At 37.8% G+C, this 25,121-nt stretch overlaps 1 protein-coding gene across 1 annotated transcript in view; it reads left to right on the top strand.

The window, feature by feature from the left end:
• LOC109088857 (calmodulin-binding transcription activator 1-like) overlaps nt 1-25,121 on the top strand; it is a 263,636-nt gene that overhangs the window by 133,700 nt on the left and 104,815 nt on the right. The gene's annotated exons all lie outside the window — the stretch shown is intronic.

The following is a 25,121-nucleotide window of genomic DNA, read 5'->3' as shown; positions in this document are numbered from 1 at the left end:
GATTAGTTGCATTATTGATTAATATTGATTAGCCACGCAAACGTTTTATTTAGAACAAAGAATGTTGGACTTGAATTTACTCTTGAATGATCTTCTGTAACTGCCCTTGTGTTTTAAACATTCAAGACACATTTTTATGTTTTAAAAAACATTCAGCTAGTCACTCCCAACAGGGCTTTGTAATGAAGAATGCTGAGGGTAATTGAATGGATGCGCTACGTGGTTCAGTTAAGTAATTTCTCAGGACAAAGCACTAAAACAGGCAGATTAGTATTCATTTTTGAAGGTTTTGATTTGGTGTTTTACTGAGTTTTTTGACATAGTTTTAATGATTGTTATGCATATTACAAGCTTGAAATTAAAGTTTCTTTAAAGGCATCTATGGTTCCAAGACAAACCTTTCCCATTCAAGGAACCTTACCATTGCACAAAAGGATCTTTATAGTCAGGGGTGCACATAAGTGGTGCACAGGTGCGCATGAACGACCAAAATAAAAAATGTATACTTAAAAAATATACTTAGCCTACTTTCCGGGAACCTGGCAAAAAAAAGCTTGCTGGTTTTAGGTTTGAATTTATGAAAATTCATACAAAAAAGCTGATATAAGCACTATATTTTAAGTGTACTATAAAATAATTGTATTTTTATTTAATACTTTATGTAAAAATAAATAATTTAATATTTATTTTAAAATATAATAGTATTATCAGACTGGTTATTTTGTTTTTATTTTATTTATTTTATTAAAATACTAAATAAATAAATGCAATTATACTATTATCACTATTATTAATTATAGTGTGAGCACCAAACCAAATCTGAAAACACAAACTACAAAAACTGGTTGGGTTTTGAATCTCGTGAAATTGCCCCTAGCAGCATCAGTGCCACTAAGAGTGGAGGACTCGAGCGCCTCCCCTCTCTTGATTAGCTGTTAATTTGACTTGCGCTGTTGATACACATATTGCCAAGACCCAACTCATGATTCCGGCATTCTAATAAACTCCCAAACACATATTGATTTCTCTTAAGTAAAGGTGGCAGGGTGGGTGAGTTTTTCATTACCCAGTGGTAATTATACAGATTGAAATAAGCTTTCTTATTTAAATGCAACTCCCGCTCTCTTAACCTCCACTGGCCGAGAGAGCGGCACTACCCCAGTGCACCATCCAGACCCCCTCGGTCCCAACACGTTATTTCATGTTGACTCCATCTAATGCGTGATATCAGCCGTGCGAGTACGCGATGAGCAAGGCTAATGGAGCATGCCTGTAGCTCAATCACCTCTCTCCATTGATAATAATGAAGACAAATGTCAAAACCGCCGTTTGTAATGCCGTAATCAAGTGGGCACCTTTGCAGCGGACAGCGGCGGGGAAGGTTGCAGTATGTCAACGTTATCACCGCTCTGCGTCCAGATTGAAAGCAACAGCTACTTTGCAGGATCAGCGATACGCAGCCGTGTTTATTTGTGTTAACGGAGGCCGCTCTCGGTTCCAATTATCAGCATCTCCTTTCTCCAGGGGGACGTTTCGTCTGTAATTGTTTAGAAAATGGCTATTATTTTGCGATATGCCACATGCTGTTCGAGCAGGGTGTGTCCACGTGCAGATGCGGTCGCCGATAGCAGCAGCTTGCGAAGCCAGATGCGAGACAAGGAAGAGCAAGTGACATAACAGACTCTCTCTCAACAAACTGCTGCTTCCAGCTCTTGTGTGAAATTAGCAGATATATAGAAACTGATGGAAGTAGATAGGGAAGTTTGAGGTTGCCCGGTTCTCCAAAACGTCCAACCTTTTCCTCAGCTGTCTGGGATGCATAGACAGCTAATCGATTTGCCTAGTCTCCTTCTTTTATTTTCCCTCTCTCTAAACCTTCCTTTCCTCTCTATTTGTTCTCAGGGTGTCTGCTATATTTCTTTCTGTGACTGCTCACTCCTACAATCTCTGTATATCATGTGTGTGAAAGGCAGACGATGAATCCGGTTATGATGTTTCTGAGTGTGCCGTTGCCATGGTTTTGCAGCTCCAAACTCCTGCGAGAGAGAGATTTGTTAAAGTTTTAGCTCCAAAGGTGCAGAAAGACTGTTTTCCCATGATGACTTGCTGTCTCCTCAAATGTTGTCAATAAGAAGAATGTGCAAAAAGCAAGGGCAGCAGAAAAGGAAGTGCAAAATCTAAAATTTTCGATGGTTTCTGACTTAGAATGAAGCATCACTGTGCCATTATGACTGTGGAATGAAGATCAATACTAGTCTTCCAATAACACATTTCACGAGAGTGCTGTACAACTAATTCACAAAGTGGTTTGTCCCTCCATCCATCTTATGCCTTTGATCTGTTTTTATAAATCTGGCGAGAGTCGGACTTCCTATAGCTAATTGAACGGCTGCTTGTATGTTCTATTCAGTGTAGAAAGTCACCTAATCATGTCTTTTGAACCCAACTGCTACAAAACAACCCTCTCAAAATGACAGTGGGATTTTTAGGCCTTCCCTACACATAAAGATGTGTAGGGAAATTTGACATAATGACAGAATAAGATGATATGAATTATCTACAGTGTTCAATAATTTAATTAAAATGGAGTTTGAAGGATCTGTAGGCCAATGGATTATATATATATATATATATATATATATATATATATATATATATATATATATATATATATATATATTTACATTTAAACAAGGCTGCCAAGCCAGCAATTTGAATACATTTGAATTCTACCTCCTATATATATTTTCCTATTAAAAGCCATTCTCACTTGGTGAACTCTTGTGGATAGTGCACAAAAAAGTCATTATTTTTGTTTAACTCGTGATGCTAATGAAATTGCGCACTTCAATTTTAAACCACCTATGATGCATTATAGTGCTTACATATTCATGGTTATACCTTTAAAGAGGGTAATGCATTAAAACATAACACATTACATTAGGTCTCTCCAGTGTAACTATGAATAGGTAAGTATTATAATGTATTTTATCTTATTCTTAATGCATTATAATTTATAATACATTACATACACAAGCTTCAAGTGAAGTGTTACAAACATAAATACATTTTTAATGATGAACATAAAGGCTTTTAGTTAGATGACTTTTAAAATTGAGTGGTCATATGAATGCCACTGATTGCGTGAGCTTTTTAAAATGCAATTTGGAGGCTGTCCGGCCTTCTCGCTATTATTATCTACCTGATCAGTGGAGCTGTACAAAAGACATTCAAGGTTTGCTTTTCAAAGCCATTGGAACAGAAAGAGACATTACTTCAAGGTAAAGCCAGAGACAAGGCTACAGGCTAAGGAACACATCGCTCTCCATCATCAACATCTCGTCCCTTGTTCTGCCTCTAATTATTATCTCTGCTGTGACCTTACATCCCTTGCCTTCACTCCACTGTAAAAGCAGACAGAGATCACTGATTATTTTTATGGGCTATAACACCTTCAGCGCTAATACCTGTGTGCCGGTGTAGAGAGAGCGTAATGAAGGAGAGATGTCTTTGTTTTGATGTATGATTCTGGGCGCAGCGCTCGAGTCTCTTCTCTGGGAGCGTGCAGCTCACAGCTCATTTGTCAGCTCGGCTGATGGTGAAATTTCAGCATTCAGCACACAAATCAGAGCCGAGCGAGTTCAAAGCGACGACACTAAGCATGCAGCTTTAAACTGACTAGCGAGCGCTTTCATAAAGATTTCTTTTTTCTCTCTCTTAGGTCATCTGAAATTCCTTTTTAATTACCTACGTCGGGGCCCGGACACTGTTACGAACTTACTTTTCACCTCTTCGTCTAAAAAAAAAGAGAGGATTAGCTTCACTTTGTAGTCGACAGATGCTCCAGTTTCAGAGTGATATGTGCAATGTAAAAGTAAGCCGCAGCATAATTGCGCCGAGAGAAAAGGTGAGAGATGTATCGCGTTGTCAGATCCAAGGAGGGAGTTCCCAGGAGGCTTCTCTTCAGAAGGATGTTCATAGAACCGGCTGTCAACCTCTGTTTGTCATGGCTATGTTCATTCATTCGCTCTCAGATCAGTGTTAAACTGTCTTTCAGTGCCCCGATCTGACTTCTGTGAGTGTCTGTGGTTGGATTGGTGAAAACGGAGGCAGGTGGTGCTGGAGTCTCTTCGTGACATCATTAGGGTTTGACATCAACCCTGGGTGATGTTATTATTGCGTGTTTGTGATTGCATGTTTTCTGTGCAGTCTGCAGAAATCTCCCCCAATCGATAGTTTACCTATACCTGCTCAAGGTCTCTGTGCGGTGTGCACCAAAAGGTGTTTACTTCTACAGGCTGACCACTAAGTCATGCATTATTGACACGTGGTGTACAAACTGGAATTTGCTGCTGCGTATGCTTAATAACTGTTGAATCAAAATGTAGCAATGTTCCAACATCCCGTCTTCAAAGGCGGCGTAATGAGCAGCGAGAGGAGTTCAAAGGGAATGCTAAAGTGTTTATATAGAGCAATATAACGTCCACAGAGCTGCTTATTTTACCACTGATATGGAGGGAGTTGATATTTAACATGAAAGGACTGCTTAAGAGGAGTTTAACAGAAAAAACAGGTTAAAGCCTTCTGCTCCGGGCAACAGGGGAAACAGTTAAGCACTCTTCCCATTTAGTCCTGTCTTTCCCTCTGTCTTTCTCCCTCTTTCGTTCTCACAATTAGATTCTGTGGCTGTTTTTGAACTGTTGTTTTGGTCTTGTTTTATTAATCAGTTTACTTGTTTGAATTATTTTTCATGGTGGTTTAGAGGCTATGCTAATGTTTCTTATAGATTTGACAATAAATAAGAACTATTGATATTTCCGTAAAGCTGTTGGTAACATTTTACAATATGGGTCTATTTATTTGCATTAGGTATCATGAGCTAACAGTGAGCAACACATTTTTAAAGCATTTATTAGTCTAGGTTAATGTTCATTTTATAAATACACTACTGTTCATTGTTAATTTTGACTACTTGAAATGTTAAATATGTATAAGTATATGTAGAAATTAAAAGATTAATAAGTGCTTTAATTTTAACAAATTGAACCTTATTGTGCAGTGTTACCAATGTTTTAAAGTCCAGGAAGATTTTGGACTTTATTTCATGTGTCTCATAAGAATATTATTTTGGTCACGACTGATCTGTGCCTTTTAAGTTGCCAGTTTGCAACCGTTTTGACATCCTTATATGCAAGATTGAGATGATGTTTTACAAACCCAGGATGACATTTTTTTTTCTTGTTCTCTCCTCATATACTGTAGCGAAGTACTGTATGTGTCATTGACTATGTAGTGAAAAGTGCATGAGTGAACGACTTGGACACAATGTATATGCAATGTGTAAAAGATTCTCGCTTTTGTTCTTTCAAGCACCTCATGAGTTCAGCACTGCAGTGAGATGTCATGATAGACCTGAGCCGTGGCAAAATTTCCAGTTTCCATCCTCTCTTTCCACACTGACAGCTACTGTACTTTGAGAAAGTCTCATGGCATTATACTGACACTTAAATGACTACTATAGCAACCAGTATAGATTCACAGGATATTGACTGCATTTGCGGTTTGCATTTGCAAATCAAATCCAAGTTTTGAAAAAAGGAGGGAGGTGGGGAATGTCATGGGAAAATAATTAAATAATAAAAAATGTTATGACCCCTTTAAGAGGCATGCGTTTTTGGCCTTCTTCCACCATCTCTTTTCACAGAAAGGGATCTTGACAGAATTATAGGCCTGAAGCTCAGACACATACAGAAATTCATCTTTAATCGAGACAACATGAAACGGCATTCGCAATGCATTTAACCGTTTCAGTTAGAAATTCAGTGGGGTCCAGAAGTCTGAACCCAAGCTGAAAATATGCTGAAATAAACAAGGTTTCAGGATTTTGAAAAATTTAAAACAAATAAAGCTTTTAATGTAAAATAAATGAGACAAGGTTAAGATTCTGCTCTAATCAAGTTAGTACATTTGTGAGACTGATCATGTGACTCCTTTGTACAGATGGTCAGATGTTCTTGTTTTCATTAAAGCCAAAATGCAAAATACAAACATTTTTACTAATGGTTCCAGACCTGAACAGTATTCAAGGAAAAACATGTATAACTGAATTTTATCCATTACAATATGGTTGAATAGAAAAATTGCAGCTTTTGAAAAAAATCTGTTAATATAACCCATGGAGCCTTGGTTACATCAGTAGAAAATTTATTTCAGAGTCTAAAAAAGGTATTGCATTTATGATGAAAGATAGAATAAAAAAAATGAATTATAGTAAATTAAAATGTGTTCTGATGAATTGGTACACATTGACAAGACCATAAGACCAGGGCCATCTGTTATTAAAAAAAAAACTAAATAAATAAATGTCCTGGATAAATTTAGATTTCATTCTGTCTTTATCATAGCCAATACAGCTTAGCCAATACAAAAGAGGGAAAAAAGTATTATGTTGCATCATATCAAAGTACTGTCAAGCATTTCTTAGAATATTCAGGTTTTCTATGAATGTGTGAAAACAGGTCTCTCAATCTACAGAAAAATGATCCTCACACTGAGTGAGCTGAAACACTTAAGGGCCCTTCCGCACAGCACTGAATGTGTTTGCCTCAACAATGGGGCCCTTGGTATGAATCCCCCCACTACTTGAGAGAACGCACACACAGTCACTCACCAAATCCAATGCCAAATCCACTCTCTTTCTTCAAGGATTTGGGATTAAGGAATCCCCTGTAGGAGAAAGATGGATATATTAGAAATGCCTCTGAAAAGTGGCCAGGGGTGACAGAGAGAAGGAGAACAGAATCAAGGAGGAATATCACGCGTAGCGGACATAGAGAGAGAGAGACAGAATAAATGCAATATAGCCTCAGGCAAACAGTGAACAATTGCTACTCTGCCTCATGTAACCCGCTGGAACCTTAAACAGCAAATTTTTTTCAGTCAATTAATTTCTGCTGGTTGGAGATGGAACGCTCACTCAGGGGGCTTTATATGTCTCACTGCACTGAAGGGCATTAGTCAGCAATACAGAGCTTTTTCTCGATGACACTGAGCACAGAATCATCAACAGAAGCATTATCAAATACACAAAGCATAACACTTTCCCATAATGCAATATCAACACTTCACTGTAATATTAAATGGCTTTTGAAAGTGTTTCAGGTTGTGAGATTGTTTCAAACGTTTTTCTCTTCTCAATAGTGCGCGTGTGGGTGCATATTGTATACGTTTCTCCATGTTGCATAGCAGACGGGCTGTGATTCATCACTCTCACAGCACTATATAAATCAAACTCTATCTATAGAGTGAAACCAGTACTTGTGGGTCTTCTTTCATTCTTAATAAGCTTTAGGCATCATGGCTGCTGATTTCCTTCTGGCCAATGTGAAGAATTGCCAAAACGCCCATCTTGGTAGTGTAAATGTAGACTTATTGCAGTTGATTATGTTTTAGTAAATGTAAACAGGCATACTTGACAAGCACGGCCCATCCAAATGTCAGGCTTATGCATGAGATCCGTCGCTGTGTATTATGTAGTTAATATTAATCAAATTCTCAGGTAATATTAAGCAGAATAACTCCAACTGAACAAAATCTGTATTAATGTATTATATTAAATAGATTTATCTTATATTTCATATAATTTTTGAATACAGTACTTTATGATACAGCTGTTAGATACCTTAAAGCACTTTACGTAATTTATATCTTTGTCTTTTATTGTTTTAAAAAACATGAAGCTAGGACTTCAGTTTTTATATTAATATAAATATATTAATGCATTATATGTAATATTATGCAGTGAAGACTATGCCAATAATGTGGTTACATTTAAGATTTTTTTTTTTCTTGATTAACTTTTTTTGCATATTTGAGTACTTTATGAGATACCTGATACCTCAATACCTGAAATTGTTTTATGTGTTTTATTCCTTATAATTCTTTTTGCTAATTTTGTTAGTTGATACTTTATTTGAATAATTTCTAAGCTAGAACTGCTTACTCATTTGTTTTTGTTTTTGTTTTTTTTGTTTTTGTTTTTTTTAAATCATGTAAAGATTTTAGACACCAATCAGCCAGTCATTTAGTTAGGGTCAAGGGATAAAGTTACAAAGCAAGTAAATAGACCTGCTTGGTGGTTATGTCAGGAGAGAGAGAGAAGTGTGGCTGTGAGGAGTGAAGGAGAGACAGCAACAGCATGAATCATGACTTCAATAAAGAGCCCAGCACAGATCAATACAGCCCACAGCGGAGCGAGGACACACTCCAGCCCACACAGTGTGTGTGTGTAAGACATCAGTGTGTGTCTTGTATGTTAGATGCTTGTGTGTGTTAGCTCTTGCAGGTTTGCCCTTGCCTGTGTGCATGTCATATGTCTATAAATGTTTGATGAAAGGTGGCTCTTTTTAGTCCAGAGCAGGTATAAGCTGACTCATCTATAGCACACTATTTAAAAACAGTCCTATCTATAGAAATATCTACCTTTATACCTACCTCCAGGGTTTTAAAAGTATGCAATATGATTTTCAATGGTTTCAATTTCTAGGTCTAGATTAGTTTTGAAAAAAATATTTGTGTTTGCAGACTATTGCCGCTGCACTGTTTTCCAAAATATATCATTGAGAATTTCTAAAAAATGTATCATACAAGCAGAGTGTTTTTCATAGTGTTTAAAGTGAGCAGCCAGTGCAGCGAAAAGTTAGTGTTTACCATAAACAAATCTCTTTTTAACTTCACTAAATGATGTCACTCAAACCAACAGCAGATAAAGGGAGTGCATGATCATTTAAATCTGACTGTACTGTAGTTAATGTGATGAACTGCACCAGTTACTCTGCTATACAACTGAAAATCACTTTGACGTGTTTGTTTCCTCATCAGAACACATTTTAAGAAATTTAGCATTACATCACTTGCTCACCAGTAAATCCTCTGCAGGTCAAACACCCTTTACAAGCAAAAAAAGTGGAAGAGTTAATATCGATTATGGGCTTGTATTTCGTAAGGAAGTGACAGTTTAAATTTAAAAAGCCTTAGTGATGGATTTGTTTCTTACAATCACACAGCTTTTCACTTCACAGGACATTAAATTGGTGGACTGGAGTGGATTGCTTATTATTGTGATATTTTTATCAGCTGTTTGGACTCTCATTCTGACGGCACCCATTCACTGCTGATGATCCATTGGTGAGCAAGTGATGTAATGCTAAATTTTTCAAAATCAAAAATGATATCTTGGACGACCTGAGAGTCATCAAATTTCCATTTTTGGGTGAACTATTCTTTTAACAGTCCAGAATTGTCCAAATACATTCTGAAGCCACTATATGTTGATGGCCTGGTGCCAGCCAAGCAAATTGTATAGTATAGTAGCAGAAACAGCCTATTTAATTGTAAATGTCACAGAGAGGATTGTAAAATAAAAATACAGCTGTTTTAGTGCAAGAAAACAAAACTTTCCCTAACATTTTAAGTGGACTTTGTATTTTTGGGCTCTTTAAACCTTTCATTTAATATGGCAAACACATAATAACGAAGATCTGTCCACTTTATTATGCCATGAATGCAACAAAATCTCTCTCCACTTTTTTAGTACAATTATCGTGCTTTAGGATTGTACTTGGTTCAATTTTGTTTGGCTGGATTCCACAGAACTGAAATCTCTAAAGCTGTTTTTCCCCCTTTTCTGTCTTTGCTCTGTGATCTCATCAGCCTTGTACCACAGCCAGAGGCTTGCGGGTGTGAAGGGCTCGCTGGTCCGTAGCCATCAGGAGAATGGGCCGTCACCGAGGGGGGAGTAGGGACACAACACTGGTCAATTCCCATTAACACAGAGAGAACCACTAGGGAATGGAGTCGCGGAGACCGTTGCGACTGTGATCTGTAGGAGTCAGGACAGCGCTCTGAGCCCATGCTGCTTGGGACACTGCTGCCTTTAAAAAAGACACGTGCTATGCAGTTTAATGACTCCAAAGACTCTTCTCAGCAAGAGTGAAGGAGTAGAAAAAGATACAGGGAAAAGAGAAGAAAGGTGCATTATTCCTCCTTTTTTCTTTGATAATTTGGTCGATAAAGGTGAAGGACGTGTCATGGCGATTTTCTTTTGTGTGTGTGTGTGTGTGTGTGTGTGTGTGTGTGTGTGCATGGTGATTGAGCATAGTGAAGAGTGAAATCCTGAGATAAAGCTCCATAGCTCTCTGTTTTAAATGGAGCTTAATCCCAAGATTTCACATCCACAGGGATGAGATAATTCAACCCTGATCATCTCACTGAACCTTCTACCATACAAGACACACACATACACTGACTGGATTGTGTGATTTGCTCCTCTCACACATACCAAGAGGCTGTTCACACAGGACACATTCTTGTGTTCAAAATAGATGTACATAGCAAAACAATATGGAACAAAACAAGGATGTCTCGAGAAATTCAGCTGTTAAACTTGACATTGCTTCTCACTCATATTAAAAGCAGTTACTCTGGATTCCTACTGCCGCCATATTGAAATGCATATTGGCGCCTCTATCAAAAGATAATTAGCTCTTTAAATGAGCACTATAGCCTCCATTTTACGCTTTAGCATTTCTTTCATTTATTTAAGTCCGAGTACTTGATCTCCTCCCCTTGTAAAGTCCCTGTCCACAGCCTTTTCCATTTCAGAACCTTCTTTAAAGGTTTGTTGGCAGTTTGTTGGAGCAGTGTGATCTTGACAGTTTTGTTTCCCAGTATTTGAAATCCAGCATCCAACTTTAGGATATTTGAAATGAAGCTGTTTTTGCTGCAGTGTGAATTAGCCTTTAAAGAGTCAGTGAAAGAACTGGAGGATTCTAGTAACAGATAGCTGTGCTACAAAAAGGAATATCTATTAGTTTATATGAAAAACTTCTAACCAAGTGTACTTGTTAAAATTTGTTCAGCAAGGTGAATTTCCTGGTTTAAAAGTAATTCCCTGAAGTACTTCTTTCCAGTATATTTTTCTCTATCTGTATTTTGCCTGCAGATTCAGCGCAGTTTGACAATTAAATCTAGATCTATGTCTTTCTTTTATTCAGCAGGGTTTTTCCATCCAATTTTGTTAGAATACACAGCATTTAGGATAAGTATTTTGAAGTGATGAGGTTTCTTAAATGCATTACCTTTATGAAAGAAGATATTTTAAACTAGAGTTAAAGGAAAGGTGCACTTTAAATGTGTTTTAAAAGCTATAAGTTTGAAGATTATATTCTACAGGTTATGCAGACAGATAGACAGATGGGTAGATAGATATGGGCTAGGGATTTTGCAGGCCAAAGCTGAGAAAGGGAACACTTCTGTTTGATTTACAGACACAGATCACCCAAGACTGTCACAAATCAGTGTGTGTTTTCTCTCTGTTTTGATTGCACTTTTGTGAGTGGATGTACTGCTGATTGGCACCAGCCCAGGAGAGCAGACTATCAGCAGTCCAAGCCCATGGGGGCATTGCCCAGGTGAGCTGAGTATGCTGGGATACTGACCAACACTAATGTGTCTCCTCTGACTGCCCTGGGCTAACATACACACAGTAATTGTCTGGGGAGTTAGACAGGCCCAGCACAGCACTAAACTTAGACGAACACTTCGGCCCTAGAGAGAGAGTCAGTGAAAGCGGAGAGGTTTGTGTATTGTTTAGAGGTGACTTCAGCAAATGCAGTTCCTCTGCGTATCCGGGTGCTTGTTTGACAGATACGGTGCCACATTATGCCCAATGACAGAACCTATACTGCCACTGTTATACACACACTGATGCCCAACAGTGCGCGCACCGTTTCTGTTTTCCTCTGCCAATGCCTCCCTCTCCTCCTCCACTCTTCTCTGTGTAATTAGTCCGATAATGGTGTCGTAAAAGATTTCATCACCTGTTTCACTTGAGAGCTGCTGATATTCAACAGCTGGAGTTTAGTTTTTGCCACGTGTCATCAAGAGCTGTAGTAAAGGTTTGAGGGAATGGAGGAGTGTGAAAGTGAAATGCTGCCTTCAACATCAACGCAAAATTGACACTTTTTACTTTCTTCACTCACATTTGTGGTCTTACTGTGAATGATTCATCAGTGCATATTATTCAGATAATGTTTTTTGTTTCCTCTCTAATTGAAATCAAATGACTTTCCTTTTTTTGCTGACATCCATTAGATCATTTAGGTTATTGGATAACAATAACCAATATCCAAATGGATTTAAGTCATTTATTTAGCAGACTTGCATTTAATCTGATTTCATTCCGTTATGTACAGAAACACACATATTTCACCATCTAGTCAATTCCTCCTACTTTTATACATTTTTACTTGGATATATGTCATATCATGGAAGTAAATTGAGTTTCAGTTGCGTAATTATAGTTTTTATATGATGATCCAGCATGTAAGCCAGTTATGTAATAACAAAGACGATTGGTATTAGTTATAATGAGTGTAAATTGTGAATTAATTTACTGAAATTTACAATTCAGCTTGTACACATTTTATGTGCTATTGGTTATCTGAAAATACTACTGATTTTGAGACTGCATTTTTGTCACTCTACAACAAATCATATAATATAAATCTTTTGCTCTTCATTTTGTTGCATTAGTGCTAAAAAGCTTTGTCAGGAAGTTAAAATGAGAGAAAGAAATCTGAAATTACACACAATTATCATCACCCCATGATTAATATTTGCAAACTTCCCAAGAGGGTTTGAAGGCAGCATAAAGATTAAGGAAGAAGCTCTAAAACCCGCTCTCCACTGAAATGGTGTTTTATGCAAAAGCTTCCCTGTGGTCAGCCAGACAGAGTTGCCAATGAGAGGCAGGTAATGAGAGAGGAAGATGGATAGCTAGAAGGAGCGTGTGAGTGGTGGAGGGGGAGAGAGAGGCCTCTCAGGGCTAACGACATTAAGCGCCGCTGATGAATCGACACCCATTGAGCAGTATTGACTTCACCTGTGCGTCTCTGCCAATAGCACAACACCAAGTCCCCAGTCAGAGGCTCAGCTTTTTTCAATTAAAAGAAATAATTTGATTTCCACTGCCTTGGCCTCTGACTGAGCAGGGCAAGTGATGGCGTGATTGATGGGCTAGTGTACGATTCAGGATGTCACCCCACAACCTCAGCCTGGTGCCCTGACGATCTCATGGCACCTGCAGAGATGCCCTAGTGTAGGCCATGGGTGAGTTTATCTCTCAGCTGTCCATCACTGATGTTTACAGATTCTTTCACCTCTCGTTGCCACTATAATCACCAATATGAGCCATAGAACGACTGCTGTGACCTTACCCATCTTCCAGATCTTTGCAAATACACTCCATTTACATCAGCTAACCTTTAATCTACTGCCACAAAGCGGATATGTTTGCATGTGATGAAAAGATGAGGAGGAGCCCATGGAGGCGGCAGTCATGTTTCAGCGTGCGGGCTTTGAAGGAGACCACTTTTCTGAAGAGAGATGTAAAATCGATCCTAATGATCACTTGTGACATTCATGTGCAACTCATTTGGCTCCATTATTTCCCTATAGTGCATTAGATGGTGAGATTTGCTCCAGCTCTAATCCAGTGATGTCTTTAAAAGGGTGAACATGTTTGATCCACTGATCAGCCTGCAGAAACGGCCCACTGCAGATCTCATGCAAATTTATGATCGTGACGACATTGATTTTGTTATATGTTTTGACGCTGTATGTTCAAAGGCAGTGGCTTTCTTAGTGTGTGTGGTTGTGTAGTGCTGGAAGATCAGTTAATGTAGTGTTTTTAATGAATCGAGGCACCTAACACACACTACCTCATTTTCTCAAGGTCACATCATCCATTAGATTAGCATATTCAATGTCTTTAAATATTTACCATTGTGCCTCTAATGCATTTTTTAATACCAAGGACCCAGGACCCTTTTATAGCCCTGAATTGACCACTGATAACTATAACTCTATCCATCTATCCATCTGTCTATCTATCTATCTATCTATCTATCTATCTATCTATCTATCTATCTATCTATCTATCTATCTATCTATCTATCTATCTGTCTATCTATCTACCTATCTGTCTGTCTGTCTGTCTGTCTGTCTGTCTGTCTGTCTAATCTGTCTGTCTGTCTTTTAAACCTTCTTTTCATCTTGGGAGAAAATCATGCTATCACAGTTTTCACAAAAGATAGTAAGCAGCACAACCGTTTCAACATTGACAATAATGAGATTTTTTTTCTTGAGCATCAAATCAGCATATTATAATGATTTCTAAAGGATCATGTGACACTGAAGACTGGAGAAATGACTGAAAATTCAGGTTTGCCATCACATGAAAAAAGTGCATTTTTAAATATTTTAAAATAGGTGGTTTCAAAACAGTTGTAAATTGTAGTAAATAAAATAATTAAATAGTAGTAATATTAAATATTTTTTTAAATTAATATTTCACAATGCTTCTGTATCTTTATTTAAACAAATGCAGCTTTGGTTAACATTTTCAAAATCATTAAAAAACAAAATATATATATATATATATATATATATATATATATATATATATATATATATATATATATATATATATATATATATATATATATAAAATTTGACTATATATCTAATATGACTGCTGAAGGACTATTCCTCATTTAACGAGGTGGTACTATGGTAGGCTGGTTAAAGCCATTAATGCAGCAGAAAATTCTCTTTTTTAGTGTATTGTCATTGCTGACTTGGCTTTATATGGCTTTCCAGTGACATTTTTTCACAATTCAAGACATTTCCACAGACACCCCGGAGGTCCTTGCACCCCATTTTGAAAAATGCTTCTCTAATGCACTAGAAGACAACTGAGTCCATAATACGTTTAGACAGGAACAGTTAAAAAGACATAAAATACTAGCTGACCAGTGCTTGAACAGTTAATCATTTTTGTAGTACTGCTTATGCAAAACATGGGTTCTTATGCACAAGCAATTTGCTTATTTCTTATAATTTGTTGTTTCTTTGCAAGACAACAGTGTTTGTTTGGGTGGCAGGTGGAGGGCTTGTTTGTTTCAGTGGTCTGTCACACAGCATAGAAATTACAGCATGGAGTGATGGACACCGAGCCGAGGGCTTCTGTTTGTCTTCGGTTGCACAAGGTCAGAATGTACCTTGTCCGAATGTGCAGTCAAGCAGCACCCCTACAAACATGTGCACGCAAACATAGATTCATGAACTCTCTCTATTCCTCTCTCACTTCTGTTTCCTCTCGCTCGCACACATAAATTCACACGCGGTCCGTAGGGACCAGGCCAAAATGTCAACCTGAGCACATGGCTGCTTCCTGCTGCTGGAAGCTCTATGCTTAATTCATAGCAACACCTGCTGGTGGAAACGGGCACAGAAAATACCCTGATAAGGGAGAGAGGAAGAAGGAGAGCTTGAAAGCGAAGGGACGCAGGTATGGCTTGTATAGCTTTCTGCATGTCTTTCATACCTTGCTTCACATACACATTCACAGCAAACACCTTGACTCATATTAGACCAGCATAATCTAACTTTAAATCCCAACAGTTGAATCACTGTTGTGCTGAAGTTCAGACAGACCTCCCAAAGCCACAGAGTGTAATGAAGTCTATTCCCAAATTGAGTTCAGGCTGAATCAAATGTGGTATTGAATCATCTAGACTTTCCTGGCATGTAGGAAGTTTAAAAGTTCTAAAAAAAAGTGTTGAGTTGTGAAGGGAATTGAATGTAAATTGTCATAGAAAGTAATTTTATAACAAGTGGCAGGAAGCTGGTAGAGTGTTCCATAGAGAAAGGAGTTAAAGTGAACTGTAGTATTAAACTATGGTATATACAGGTATGTTCGTACAATGAGTATATTTTTAATTTCCAACAGAAAAATCAATTTCAGAACAGATTACAGGTATGCACAATATATCAGAATGTTTTAATTTCAGTCAATTTTGGATATTTAATTATGCATGCTCATTTTCTTTTCTTTTTTTGGGGGGGGGGGGGGGGGGGGTTAGCATTATTCTACAGTCATCTGATGCTCACTTAAATTTAGTTTTTAATAACACTTATAATTAAATAATAATATTTAATGTAGTCTTTATAAAATCTCTAAATAATTATCTTTTTCATGGGTTGTATTTTAATATTGTACTGATTAAATTCACATAAAATGGTTTATTGTACCTTTAAACAATAAAATGTAATAAATAAAACAATAAAATTCAAAAAATATCATTTTTTATTTTATATACTTTTTGATGTACTGTAGGGCATAACATGAAGAGCTCAGCCGTCTGACAGTTTGCATATATCATGCTTTGTGTATGTGCTGTAAAGCAGTCCAACTGTTTTCTCGTCTACGTAATCAAATATGTGTCCTTTGCTGGTAACCATAAAAAGTAAGCAGTGCCAGAGGATTTTTTTCTTCCTTCTGTCACCATGCAAGTCTGAGACAGAGAGAATTAAATAAAGGACATCGACAGACTTGGAATGTGATCAGTCATCTTACAGTAAGAAGCGAGGGGTAATTATCGGTGAAATACAGCAAACCGTCCTGTCAGCAGATTCACACGCATTAATCAAGAGATCGACACAACAATTGTGTTTCAACAACAAGTGGCCTTTGGCCGGCAGCCCCACCTGCCGAGCGACCATCACGCGCTCGGCTTGGCTAATGAACGTTTGAATGTAATTAGAGAGCAGTATCTCTGAAATTAGGCCTGCCATAGCATTAATTACACAATTACTGACAACGGCGACTCAATCGGTCTGCGGGAGGGGGAGGGGGAGGGGAGGGATGGAGGCTGGCTGGGTGTTTGAACTTTGGACGCAGCTTTGATTCATAGTCTAGGCTTTGTAGAAATATCGCCTTTGCCAAGTTAATTTGTAAAGGCCAGCATATTTGGGAAGAGAAAATCAGGCTGACCTTTTCCTGAAACAATGCCAGCTTTTGCTCAGTCTTTGTCTTTCTCGCAATGGCTGAAGTCTTTTGTGTTGTTCTCATATTTCTCTTTCTGCGGTTTGTGCTAATTGAGGGCCATACCGTTCGATTAATCAACTCTAATAGAGCAAATGCGCATCAGTATTGTTGTTGGCTCCAATGGATGTTTTTGTCTTCTCTCATTTACCGTAGATTCCTCTCAAATTAGCTCACTTAAAACAAAAGGGAAGGCAGGGTCTTGTTCAATCATGGCAGTAAGCTTTTAATCATCTTTTTTGCATAGTGAGCTCTGCCATGTAATGAGCTTCTATCTGGACTGTTTGCAGTAGAGTCACATATCTCCGCCATCATCTCTCTCTGTCTGGATGTGCCAGTAGCGTGCCCACACTCTGGAGTGCTGTCTTTGTGCAGGACTGTAGTGTCACGGCTCTGTAAAGAGGAAGACCATATCTCCAGTCACCCAGCCAGCCTGGAGCGGTCCTGTGGCAGCACCTCATCAGTTGGGATGGCAACTCTGCTTACAAACCTTCCCCACACTTTTTTGGAAAGGTCAAAGGAAAGCAGGGTGAACAGGTTGAAACACTAGAGGTGAGGTGTTCATTAAATTTGCAGTAATATTATGGGCAGAACCTTCACTCTTCCAGCTATGGTTGTCATAAAAAAAATAAAAATAATAATAATAATAATAATAATAATCATAATAATTAGCCAAGCAATATTTAATATTTATCAATGCTTATTTTAATACTATATTTAAATATATATATATATTTTTTAAGCATTTCATATTTATAAATATTTATTTATGTATTTAACATATCATTTACTTTGATTGTATTTTTTTATTTAATTTAATTTTGTTTGCATGTAAAAATATGTATTTTTTTCATTGTACTACCTAACAGTTATGTTATAGTATGCTATTGTAACACTGATATTTTTAATGAACTGTTATGTTCATAGTTTCAGTTTGCATTTTAATTTAAGTGTTAGTAATAGGGTTGTGTGTTATCTTTATTTTTATTTTTATTACATTTCTATTCTAGATGTATTTTTTGTTTACTTGTTGTTGTATTTTTACTACTTAGAAAGGAATTTTGCCTTGGCAAAGAACTGAAATAAATAAGTTTAAGTTTTTCATGTAATATTTATGTTTTATGTATCTGCTATTTATTTTAATTACTGAAAATCTAGTTAACAGTCACAACACTGGTATCGAATGACCCATAGCACTTGCACTTTTTGCATCCCAAGTTTTCAAAATCTTAATGGCATTCATACTGAAAAAACTTCATGACATAAGACACTTCCACCCACGTCTCCTCGACTGTCTTGCATTATCCAGACTTGTCCAGTCAGCTGTCTGCTTAAGCCCAGCTTCAGGTGAGAGAATCCTCCTCACCTCTTTACAGCTCCGTACCTCAGATGCTGTATTTATTACAGACTTTTTATGGGACCTTTAAAAATTCCCTGATGAATTTTGGAGGCTTATGAAAACACTCTCAACCGACTATTAATATGGTTTTGGTGGGAAACTCCCACCACCATCTCCCCATGGGATTGTGAGGAAGTACTTTAAAATTCCTTCTCATTCTGCTTGTCTCTGAGACTTTTTCAGAGAGGTTTTAGATGTTCAACGTTGTGCTTGTCAAACCCATTTGGCCAACATGCAACAAACATACAACTACATAGATCTGTTCATGAATTAGCTATGATTCTTGGTATGTTTTACATGTTTTTTGTCTTAAAAAAAAAACAGTTCATACAGTATTCTCAAAGCATCGTTTTGATACCTAAAATAGATTTTCATACCAGTTAACCCTTTCTTATATGTATTTCAGATTTTAGACTTGAGTCTCGGCCCTATTGAAATAGGTCATCTGATGGCCCATTTTCTCCCTACTACTTCAGAAGTGAACAGAAGGTGAGCGTCAGTTAAAGTGGTGGGAGGGGCCCAGGGGATGATTGACAGGCCCATGGGAGCTGTCCTTAGTAAAGAAGTGCTGAAGCAGGGAATTCATCCACATGGCTCAAATATTCACCAACACAAAGGAGCGTTCCTCCCTCTCTGGTGGCTCCATTGTGAATCTCACTGTACCTAGTTCTGTCTTCCTAATACAGCTGGGGAGAACATATCAGCCTGGGTGTGTCTGTAACAATGGATGATAACACTGCAACCATTCTTTGGAAATGAAAGTGTTAGCAGCTGCACTGAGGTATGTTCTCATATAGTTTCAGACTCACCAGTCCTACCTTGAAGTTTTGGTCTCATACAAGCATTGTTTCATGGCATTCTTATACTATAGCTAATTCAATAACATGTGAGGTGTTCCGCTGGCAGATCATAAAGCATGTAGAGGGAGAATGAGATTTGGGCTGCATTAGGCTAATGTCGTTCTGCGTGGCAGAAGGCTAAGCAGCACTTCGTGGCGGCCCGGGCTTTGATAAATCAGACTTCCTCTCCCATCCCCCTCCAACAAGCCTCGGGAATGGCAGCCAGTCAGACGCTCAGACTAATCAAGTGAATGGAAATGCATGGGTCCAGTTAGCTCTACCTCACCTCTATCTTTTCACACAGACTGTGCTTCACCAAAGCTAGCATTGTACTGCTCTTGGATGAAGAGGTCTTGAAACTCTGTTGTGTTTTATCACGCAGCATACTCATTAAATATACGCAGTAGGCTCTTCACAATAAGCAGCAGCATGGAGGAGCAGGGAACAAAGCCCGGCCTTACTTTCTATCTTACTATGACCCCGAGAATAAAAAAAAAGTGTTCACCAGTGGAGTCTGGTATTCTCAGAGCTTCTGAACTTGATGCATTCCTTTGCATGTACAGTATATATGTGACCTGCTACGTCATTTTGAGTCTAACATAAAGCAATCAAAAAGCTAACATAAAGCAATCAAAATTGTAATTGTTTTGCTTATAATCATCGCAAATGACTCAAAATAATAGAGCACATCACATATAGCAGCCACACATGATTACTTGTTCAGTATTGGCAGAACTTTAGGGTTTTGTCCTTCTGTTTGGGTGCGCTCGTAAACTGGTGAAACTACCCATATGCAGAAGCAGAAGGCCCTGTCAAAAGGGGTAGAGAGAGAAATATAGAGAGAGCAGAATGAAAGCGGGAAGGAGAGAGCTTGGATCAGCGCACTGTGTTTTGGCTAAAGCCAGATGGCTGGTGCATTAGCTCCAGCACCTCAGCCTGTTCCTCCTGTCCTCTAGCTGTGTTCTCCACAATCAGCGTAGAGCTTTATGAGCTGTGCAGAGCTGCTGTTTTATCCACGAGCTGTTTGCATCCAATCTCTATCCTATCACATTTAACTTTACCTCCACCTCAAAATGCCTCAAAGTGAGAATGCTGGGGAATAAGAGCATAAAAAAGCATTTAAAGGCTAGCGAAAAAGCACAAATGAATAAAACAGATGCAGAGGCTACACTTTATTGGCTTGCGAGGCGGTCTAGGCTGCTCCTGTGTGATAGGATTGGACTCAAAAGTGCTGATTTCAAACCACTACACTTTGTGGTATGGCTTCATCACAGTGGTTAGAGGCCTATCTTGGAGCTGCACAGCTTTTCACAGGGAATCCCAGCAGCAAGGGTCTTTGGTACCTGAATCCGCCTCTGGTTTAGCACTTCAGCAGGCCTGGACCATCTGCCTTTAATTGATTGAGCACCTTATCAAGTTGCCTCTATTTCTATTTTAATCTGCATCGGAGAAAATTGTTTCAGTTTAATTAAATTAAAAGAATATCATTAACTTCTTAATGATGATTGATGTATAAATAACAGTAACATTTAGGAAATATCAAACAATTAGGCCTCAGGCAGCTGAATGTGTAATTGTCCTTTTACGTGCGTTTCTGCGAGCGAGATTACTTTTTTCTTTGCGCAATCACAGCAGCTCTGCATCAGCACATCAATGTAGCACAACATCACCAATTTTATTTTTCATTTTTTCACCCTACTGCTAAATGATAACCCCTTCCACCTACTCTATTCAAGAAGCTGTCAAAAACGCATTTATACACACATACACACATAACCTCCTCACTCACGGCTGTCTTATTTTCTTGTTTTTCCTCCATTGGTGCTAAAACAAATGGCAACAGAGAGGACCCAGAAAAAGGCTGAAAAGTTGACATTTAAGTGAAATGGAGCCCAAATGGGCCGGTGGGATACAGTAATGATGCTGGAGAGGCTGGGACTCAAAAAGAAGATTTATGGGCTTCGGGAGCCCATCATATTTTAGCCGTCAGTGCACGCTGTGGGTGGTTTATGAGGACTTGAGGGCTTTTCTGTTGAGCCTATCACTTGCGGCCTTTTGTGACTTACTGACATGCAATGTGTGGCTGCGGACAAGGGCTCTAATAGTCAAACTGTCACTGGCTATACACTTTCAATCGCAGTGTCTATTTTATATGCTGCATTCATATAGCAACAATTATTGTATGGCTTTTATAAATGCACTGATGGATGGAAACAATGATCTATTGGCTTAAAGAGCCAAAAATTCCTAAATAAAATTTCTGTCATCATTTATTCAGCCTCATGTTGTTCCACATCTGTATGACTTTGTTTCTTCTGTGGAACATAAAAGAAGATATTTTAAGTCAACAACAAACATTGTTTCACAGTAGAGATAAAAAAAAAAAACGATTATTTAAGAAAAAACTGAAGAAAGTAAGTCAAAAAGGGTTGAAATGATATGAAAGTGAGTAAATGATGAAATTTTTCTGTGATCTCTTTTCACTCAGTTCATGTTCACTCCCATCTCTGTTTTTGACTGTTCCCCACTGTGCCAATGGAATAATTGACAAGCCGGAGTGGCCGAGGTGTCTCTGTTCATTTGCCAGGCACTTTGTCTGTTTTAATCATGCCTTTAATTGGCAGTGGAATGGGGATGAATGGCAGTGGAAAGACAGGGAAGGGCTGCAGTGTTGCTTTGTACGTCTGAATCTTAGCCCCAGGGATGAGTTGTGACAGAACGGAGGTGTTTGTCAGCTGCTAGATTAGGTAAAGATCTGGCAACCTGCACCAAAGTCTGAAAGTAGACTTTTGGGCCCACCTCTCAGGGCTTTTGGCAAGGTTTGCTCTATTAAATTGTTAATACCAGTTTGGTTTGGCCGGCTGCCTTCCTATTTTAGTGCTGGCTGGATTCATCGTCATCATCCTTCCAGGTAGTGACTCAAGAAACAAACCATCAGTGAAACACTCTGTTCCTGAGTCTACAGGATTAGCTCCTCCAAAAAAAGGAAAAAGAAAATCCTGTCATTTACTCACCCTCATGTCGTTCCAAACCTGTATGGCGTACTTTCTTCCAGTGAACATAAAAGGACAAATAAAATGCCTGTACAGTGAATGAGACTGAGGGTTTCTTCTAGCTTTGAAATGTTGCAAAATAACCATGAAAGTAACATAAATGTACAGTAGTCTACGTATTTGACTCGAGTGCTGTATTTCCAATGTCATTTAATCACCAACAAATGACTCTCATGAATCTATTTTTTAGTAAATCAGAAAAATACAGTGTAGTCCGATTCATAAGCAAATGACTCTTTTAAAGAATCATTCTAAAAGACTAACTAGTTGCTACTGAATCAGTTTAAATAATCCATCTATATGCTGTGCACTATATGCACATTATATGCTGTTTTACACAAAAAAAAATGCATTTTTAATTTGATCCCTTTTAATTTATAAAATTATTATCAGTACTTAAATTCAAACAGCCAGTTAATGATTGCAGAATAATCTTTTTTTTTTTTTTGAGCGATCAGTTCATTTAACAGACAGATAGTTATGAAAGAGGACACCTCTACATTTAAAAACCTACCTATTCTGATACACAAAGCACAAGAGTAACTGTGGAAGGGGAAAATTAGAAGATTCCAACAGAAATAAATCCAATGAGACATGGAGAGTCAGGGTTTCAGGAATATTACCCTGGTAAATGCAATAACTCAGAAATGAAATATATGAACATCTCATTTCCCATATTTGCAACCTGATTAGTGTCAACAGCAGCAGAGGCATGTCTCTGCCCTCTGCTTCACACAGTTTGAGAAATTATGTGTAGCTCATGTAAGTAAGTAATAACAGGCAGAAGCAGGGATCCCATTTAAGAGATCATTTCCTGAGAGAATCCTGAAACTGCTTTAAATAGCAGCAGAACACAAAAATATGGATTTTCTCTCTGTAAATGATAGCTGGCCCAGTCTCTCCATGGAATCACAGAGAGCCAACAGTGAGAGATATATAATATCTCAGGACAAAGTTACAATTTCACTGACGGGAAAAATTACCATAAGAGTAATGGTGATAGAAAGGGAAATGGAATTGGGAAATGACATGAACCAGACTTGAACTCGCCCACATGTGTGGCATAACTGATGTCAACGTGTACTGATTGTTTACCCAATGGACGGACACAAGTATTTGTTCATAATAGACATACTAGTTTTTTTATTATAATATTTTGGTAACATGTTTTTTTAACATGTGTTTTAAGAGTTCTTAACTTAATGTTATAGTATAGTACATTTGTTGTAGTAAAATTAAAATATCCTTTATTTAAAAATAAATATATAAATACATGCTTATGGAACAATAAAATAAAATAAAAATAAAAAAAAAACATCCCAAACAAAAAACATCCCATTATTATCTCATTTATCTGTCATTCCTTTGGATAAATATCCCATTCTTATTGCATTGTATTATGGTCTTGTTTATCTGTCATTCCTTTGGTTTTAAATTTTGGTTTTATATGTTTTATTCTTTCTGTTTTATGTGTTTATGGTTTAATTTTAATGTACAGCACTTTGGTCAGTCTTGTTGCTGTTTTTAAATGTGCTTTATAAATAAATGAACTTGAACTTGAACTTACATTTTGATTTGGTCATGATTAAATGTAAAGACTTGTTTTTTAGGAATAGTCAGTGAGAATTATTCAGTGACTTGATTTTGATAACTGATAACAAACTTTTGTGTGATTTATTAAAAGAACCATTGAGTCATTTGGTCATGAATCAATCTACAATTATTTCATTTTTATTTTGTTTTGTGTTGTTTTGCAGTACCCAGCTATTTCCATTGTCTTTTTTATCTCATCACATTGATTTCTATGAATGGATGGGCTGCTCTTTACTAACAGGAAGGGAGGCTGCTGGTAGAACTGAATCCACCTGCTTATTACCAGGAAGTGTTAACACTGTGTCAACACTGTTTGAAAGATTGTTTCTTTCGCTCATGACTAGCCAAGCTCTCTGTCTTTTATCTCACTTTTTTTCTTCACTTGCCTTTCCTTCTCTCCCACAGAGTGCTAATGTCTCACAGTTTACGTGCAAATCACATTTGTTCCCTAAATTGTTTATCACTGACAGTACAGCCTGCATGAGAAGGTATGCGTTTGTGTGTCGGTCTGTCGGATATTCTGCATTGACAGAGGTACGATGCCCTCTTTAAATCAACAAGCACCTAGTGTGTATTCAGCAGGCCAATTAAGAGTCATTCATTTACTAATGGTGGCCCTGTAGAGGTCTAAACTGCTCCTGAAGGCTAGCCAGCCGACAGACAGCGCACAAATCTTAGCACAGCGCTAACTCAGCTTAGCTCAGCTTAACCCAACATTACTGCCACGCTCTTCCTCTGCCCACTCAGCACATTCACAGCCCTACTTTCCCTAGTAAAAAATCTAATTGAATTCATTATTTCCTATTTTATGACTTTAGCTGCAAGTTTAATTTCAGTAAAATGACCCACTCGCTCCCCAACCCAGCGCTGTCTTGTTCTTTGATGCTTTTGTCATGTAGGCGGTAATGCTGATGATCTTTTAAAGGTTTCTTTGGTGAATCTGTATCATTACCAAACTCTCATTTTGAACCTTTTCAACCTTTTTCACTAAGCCAGACAACTGTTTACCATTTGGTTGGAGGAAAAAATGTTTCTAGGACATATCAAATGAAGGTAAAAGTGTGCATGGATTTTTCTCTTTTTTCTTGTTTGAATTAATGTACATACTTAACGAAAATGAGTCATGACTTGAAATCTAACATAATTTTAACAATAATCTATGTAAATTTTTTGGATTCTGTGCAGATTATTCACCTTATTGACATGGTTTTTGTATTTATCAATATTATAGACATCTCATGTCATCTGAGAAATGTCATGAGAAAAGTGCTCCTTGTTTTAAACAACTG

Source organism: Cyprinus carpio, chromosome B23 (genome assembly GCF_018340385.1).
Source record: "Cyprinus carpio isolate SPL01 chromosome B23, ASM1834038v1, whole genome shotgun sequence".
In the NCBI taxonomy this organism is placed as follows: Eukaryota; Metazoa; Chordata; class Actinopteri; order Cypriniformes; family Cyprinidae; genus Cyprinus; species Cyprinus carpio.
The sequence above is the reverse complement of the archived record's forward strand: the minus strand, read 5'-3'. Positions and strand labels throughout refer to the sequence as shown.